At 39.7% G+C, this 6,215-nt stretch overlaps 1 long non-coding RNA gene across 1 annotated transcript; it reads right to left on the bottom strand.

The window, feature by feature from the left end:
- Positions 1–530: 530 nt before the first annotated feature.
- LOC136011095 (uncharacterized) lies at positions 531–5,025 on the bottom strand. The gene is made up of 2 exons (XR_010611200.1): positions 4,240–5,025; positions 531–3,567 (listed from the first exon to the last, which is right to left on the bottom strand). It is a non-coding gene; the product is annotated as an uncharacterized LOC136011095 (long non-coding RNA).
- Between the last annotated feature and the right edge of the window lie 1,190 nt (positions 5,026–6,215).

Here is a 6,215-nt window from a genome sequence, read left to right on the forward strand (position 1 = left end):
GAACTTTCCAGTCTCATCTCATGTGGTTGAGTAAAATTAGGGAATTTATTAAGTAACATATTTGTGTGTGTGCGTGTGTGTGTGTGTGTGTGTGTGTGTGTTCAGTTTCCAGGAGCTGAAGCAGGAAAAATATTGAGCTGGGTTTTGGGAGGTGTCAGAGCAAGTTTTCATATAAAATCCATAAAAAGATTAAGTAACAAGCCACATATATTACATAAAGCTTGATATTATCAGGTACGTAGTCACCTATTTTTCTCCTAAGAGAAATAAAGGTGTATTAAGGACACCATTCACCACCACCATTATTCATTTCAGTCAAGAGGCCACTCAACAACTGTGCCCTGAAAATGCAAAGCATGGATAGAAAGAAATTACAGAAAACTGGGTTGTTCATTAGCTGGCTTGATCCTGAATAACTCATTCTCTAATGTTCTCAATATCAAATTCTTAAGTGGCTATTTTATAGAGCTATTTTCTTTTTCTTACTAATCTCCCTATGCTTAAACCAAAGAGAAGCAAACACATGGAAAGGCAGTTTAAAGATTTTGTTCAAACAATACAGTTGTGTTACACAGATAAATACTAGCCAAGTGAATGTACACAGATACCATCCTCATCTTCTCAGGGCTCATCTACAGAAAACTTTAGTCCTGAAATAAGCCATTATTTGGATGGATTCATACAGACATTTCTTGGATGACTCTAGAAGATTATAACCGTATTACTTCAGAAACACTGGCAAAAAAAAAAAAGTTGATATAAGTCAATCCTACGTAATCTTATATAAACTTTTTGAACATCAGCATGGTTGCTACCCAATGATATGAGAATTCTTTTCACTGATTTTTACGCATAATCCACACCACCAGGAGCAAAGATTTTAACATCTTGATGAAATGTTGAGGTAAGAACATAAATACAGGAGAGGAGCTACATTCTATTCTGTCCGTCCAAGACCTTGACCTGTTCTTCTCACATTTAGTTTCATTAACAACTGGGAGGGACGTTCTCCAAAAGAAAGATGTAAAATGTTCTCGAGTTCTCCGTGCAAAGATAAAACCTCCCCAAGTTAAACCATGGAATTCTTTCCACAATTCTTGGCAAAGCACAAATGCCTTGAACATGTCCCATTCTTTAATTCAGGCAGCAGGAAGTTTACTAAATATAATATGAAATGTTTGCTTACCCTCCATACACTGAAGCTAAACAGATCTATGGGCACTGAAAATATTTACTAACAGAATCTTCAGAAAACATTTTCGTTTTCTCCTGCAGTAGCAATATTGTTGTTTCTTTGGTGTCGTTTATTGTTAGGGTTCATGCTTCTTGGGCAAACCGGTACCCTTAGGCAAGGCAGAGGCAGCAGACGCATGTTTTTATTAAAGATTTTTGCAAACTACACCTTGTCTTTTTGGCAAATGAATTCAAATTATGCAAAACCGTGAGAGCACAGCAGCAGTAAGCAGTGAACTGGAAATGCTTTGGAGAACAAGCATGAAGTAGAGCACCAAAAAGCATTAAAGAGTGTCTGATAATAAAACAAATTACAGCAGAGGGTGAATTGAGGAGGCTGTAGGAGGCTCGTAGCAGGTGCATGCTGCGAAGGCAGCAAAAGACAAGTACTAGCAAGAGGGAAATTGGATGTGCCCTAGAGTATGGAAATGGCAAAAGACTGAAGACCCATCTCCAGGAATCAGAAAGCACAGCTGCCATCAGGACCAACATCAGGTAACTCCATTCTGAGGAGGAAACCAGATCAACACCCTCTTTCTTTCACAGGTGCACAAGGAGTTGGGAGGGGGCACAGCCAGGAGAGCTGACCCCAACTGACCCAAGGGATATCCCATACTATATGGAGTTATGCCAGCATATAAAGCGGGAGGAAGAAGGAGAAAGGGAGGGATGTTCAGAGTGATAACAAGCTTTTGTCTTCCCAAGTAACAGTGAAGCATGATGGAGCTCTGCTTTCCTGTAGATGGCTGGACACCTGCCTGCCAATGGGAAGTGAATGAATACTTTGTTTTGCTTTGCCTCCACACACAGCTTTTGCTTTACCCATTAAACTCTCTTCATTTCAACCCATGAGTTTTCTCACATTTACCTTTTCTGGGTCTGTCTCCCAGGGAGAAGTGAGTGAGCAGCTGTGTGGGGCTTAGTTGCTGCCTGGGGTTAAACCACAACAGTGAGGACCAACAATCTTCACAGTTTCCTGATGATGCAAGATAACTCATGGTAAGCCAAATGAAAGCTGACTCTGAGCAGTTGCAGAAGAATCTGACAACAGTGAGTGATAGGGCACTGAGGCAGCAGCTGAAAGTCTGTGTCAGTAATTGTGAAGCAATGTAAACAGTAATGAAAGTAACCCTAACTGAACATACATAATAATGGGCTCTAAATTAGTCTTCATTGTTTGGAGTCATTGTGAGTAGTTTTTTTTTTTTTTTTGCAAAAATTAGCCTGCTATTCAGCAGTAGTCCAAAAGGCAAATATTAGAAATTACTCCAAAAGCAGCCAAGAACAAAGAAGAGCTCATTACATCCCTATATAAATATCTTTTGCACTTGAGTGCTGTGTACAGTTCTGGTCTCTTCATGTGAAAACGTGAAACTAGAAAATGCATGTATGCAGCTAAAAATATATGCAGAGGTATGGGAATACATCTGTGTGAGGAGTTGATTTCCGGCTGGAGAGAGACTGAAAAAGGATTATCTTCCTATCTACAAAATCCAGAATGACACGTAGGCAGCCAACAGGAAATGATCACACTATTTTTCCACCACACAAGACTTCAGGGAAACTCAGTAAATGATCAGGCAGCAGGCTTAAAACAGTGACTGGGAAGAACTTTTCCATGCAAAGTGTTATTAAATTGGATGGGTTGATGCTATACAGCACTACAGAGCTGAAGGGACAGACGTTTTTAAGCAGGGATTATACAAATGAATGAAGGATAGCTGTAGCTATTAAGCAAATAATTTCCTTTCCAGTTCCTGCTTAAAAGTGGCCTGCCCATTGCCTGCTGAAAGTTGCCCAAGAAAGGACACTCTTCATCTGCCCTGTTTCGAAGCTCTCCCTGAACATCAGTTTCCAGCCACTGTGGAGAGCAGGACACCAGATTAAGCGGACCTTTATGCTGGTCCCGTAAAGCCATACAGATGGTTTATTCTTTTCTTTCTGCTCTGGTAAGCGTGAGAAACCAAGGACAAGCACCACCTCAAGCTATGAAAGCATACTCCTGCCTTTCCCCATCTTCCCTGGGAGTAAAACCAGACTTAGTTCTTGATTTTCTCATTTGGATGTTTTTCCATTCCCCTGAAGACAATTTGGAAAAAACAGTTTTTTCATCTTCTCAACATTTTGCTCTTCAGTTTCAGTTGTAATATTCCATATGCACTGGTCTATTAGTTTCAGCACTATCTTTTGCTCTCCTTTCTACAAGACTGGGGCAATACATAGCAAGAGAAATCTTGAAGTATAACAACATATGATATGCATAGAATATAACAAAAATACCTTCCATATTCATAGATCATCACAAGAATAAAATCTAAGCCATTCTCAGACATCCTGGAAGAGAAAGTGATAATGATTTCTTCTCACTGAACAAGCTGGAAAGGGAATTAGAAACACCTAGATGTTCTAAAGCACAGATGCTTTAAAACTCTAATGACAGTTAGACATCTTACATAGCAGTGGTTATCTAAGAGTATACCTAATAAATGCAAGGAATTAGAAATCAGAAAAGCAAATCTGAAATGCAGTTTGTCAGAAATCCAAGAATTCCTGAAGACAAACACATGATAAATCACCTAGAGTGGTTCAATCTCACATAAACAAAACCTGTATGGTTATTATTCTATATAGCTAGCTATCGCCACTCAAAAGAAAAGAGTTTGTTTCATGCTTGATTTCAGCAATGGATAATAGTCTCAAAGCCTCATCTTCAGCAAGAACACACAGCATTTCCTTACTGTATAGACTACAAAACCGAAGTGCTATAAACACTTTAAGCAATGCATTTTAAACACCACCATCAAAAAGGAAGAAATCTCAAGCTGGAAGAGACCTTGCTGGCTATTTCAAGCCTTCTAGTTTCTATTGCAGACTGTGTTCAGTATGGAAAAGACTTTTCTCTCAATACCTCCCCTAAAATAGCTTTATAAAGGGTCACAGTGGTACAATTTCCTCTGCACTCTAAGAACTAACTAATTTGTTTTTCCAAAGCAAAACAGAGATTACCCAGTTTCAGATGGTCTCCAGGATAAAGTTCCAAGAACGTTGTTACATACGGGCATTGAAGCCACTTTGTATCCTTGCCCTTTAAATAGACAAAAGAAAAGCCTACTGTGATACTGTGTATGGATAACCTGTGTCCACATTCCTGTAAGTAATTTTAAGTAGCTAAGCTGGTATGTTGCCATGGAGAAGAAAGGCAGCAAATGTTAGTGTCCCCCAGCATTAGTATAACCGAAGTGAACTCTGAATAGAAGTGAATCCTTTGGACTTGATTAAAAGTTAAAGACATCAGTGGTTCAAGACATACACCATGTGCTTTCACATGCCATTGCCTTTGAATTTTATTTTTTTTTTTTGGCTGATTAAATATAACTTCACTCCTGCTATCCTTAGATGTAACAGACACATCAGGAGAGGGATTTAGTGTGCCCAGGATGAGGAGAATCAAAATTCTGATACTTAAAATAACTTTCAGCAATGTTACAATGTTGTTTGTGAAGCTGCCGATAATCTCAATTTTAGAAAATAGTTCCATAATATATTTGCATTTCCAGTAGAGTTTTGATGTCCACATACCTGAATACTCTGTTATCATTGTCCTGTATTTCTTAACATGACATCTGAAGTTAGCACTTTCTAAAGACAGAACTCAGTCAGAAGAGTTGAAAGAATTCCCAGGGTATCTTCTGTTCTCCCACACTCAGGATTTGTTTTGTAAACACTTTAAATATAGAGCAGGGTCTGGTCAGTTAACTCTTCAGTATTTGTTAAGTTCCTGCACATACTCGGTGATAACATTACATCTGAACCCTTCACACTTCACGTTGGGTGAAGCCTCACCTTCCTGCTCTCCACAGAGTTTGCAGACTCATAGTAAAAGAATTAAGATTTAGGAGCAGGCTGATGCGTATTGCTAAAGTAGATGAAATAAAAGTCTTGTATCAATATTTAATTAATCCAACAGTGCCATGTATAGTTCAAAACAACAGCCCCGCCAATTATGTGATGAGGGTTGTACAGTACTGAAGTGTTATTTTCAAGCTGTGATTTATGATGCTTACAAAGCACCAAGGCCATACAGGCCATCGTTCCTCCAAGCAGCTCCTCTTTAAAGCTTCTTTAAAGCATTTATAAACAAGCAGAGCAAGCAGCTGAAATGTGTTTTGTGTTATGTTCAGCTGCACACTTCTCTTTGCTGTTGTATCCAGCAGTCACCTGATGCAGAGCTGCCCCCCTTTTGCCTCCAGAGCTTCAGCTACCAGAGCCGTCTGAAGCATCTGGAACCACCTGGAGTTTTTGAGTACAACACAGCATCAGGCTGGCTGCAGGAGGTCTGATCCTGCCTGTCACCCAAGCTTCTGCTGCTCTGCTTGTCCCTGCCAAAAGCAAACGCTGTGCATCAGCAACCTGATGTGAATTTGTGCATCAAGCTCTTCAGTGAAGAAGACAGCTGCAGTTGAGAGTGGGCAGTCAGTGCAAGGAGGAACGGAAGCACCACGCAGCAGAGGGATAAAGGAGAAACTGCCCAACAACATAAGCAGCTGAACAGAAAGCTGTTTGAATGATACTGCTTTAAAAGTAATTCTGGTGCCATAATATTCATTATGTGCGGCGCATGACAATCAGTGTGTTTCAAAACAAAGGAGAAATAAGACACAAAAGAACCATGTTACTACAGATTGATGTAAGGACATCTGTGGTTCATTTGTGATAGACATTGTGATAGTTTATCCAAAAGACTCCAAATCCCTACACCCAACCTCACCTTAAAGCATTCGGCTTCTAGAACACATCAGTGCCCTCGTTTCTTGACATGAGTCATTTGGATTATCCTGCTTTTCCCAATATCTGAATTGGCTTTTCCTCCAAAAAGCCCCCCCTAACCTTTACCTCCTTTTAGACTGTTTCCTATTCTATTGTCTAAAAGTTAGAACTCCTTTTATGTCATCTTCCTTATTTTTCATTTGCTTTGTCCCTCT

Source organism: Lathamus discolor, chromosome 3 (genome assembly GCF_037157495.1).
Source record: "Lathamus discolor isolate bLatDis1 chromosome 3, bLatDis1.hap1, whole genome shotgun sequence".
Taxonomy (NCBI): Eukaryota; Metazoa; Chordata; class Aves; order Psittaciformes; family Psittacidae; genus Lathamus; species Lathamus discolor.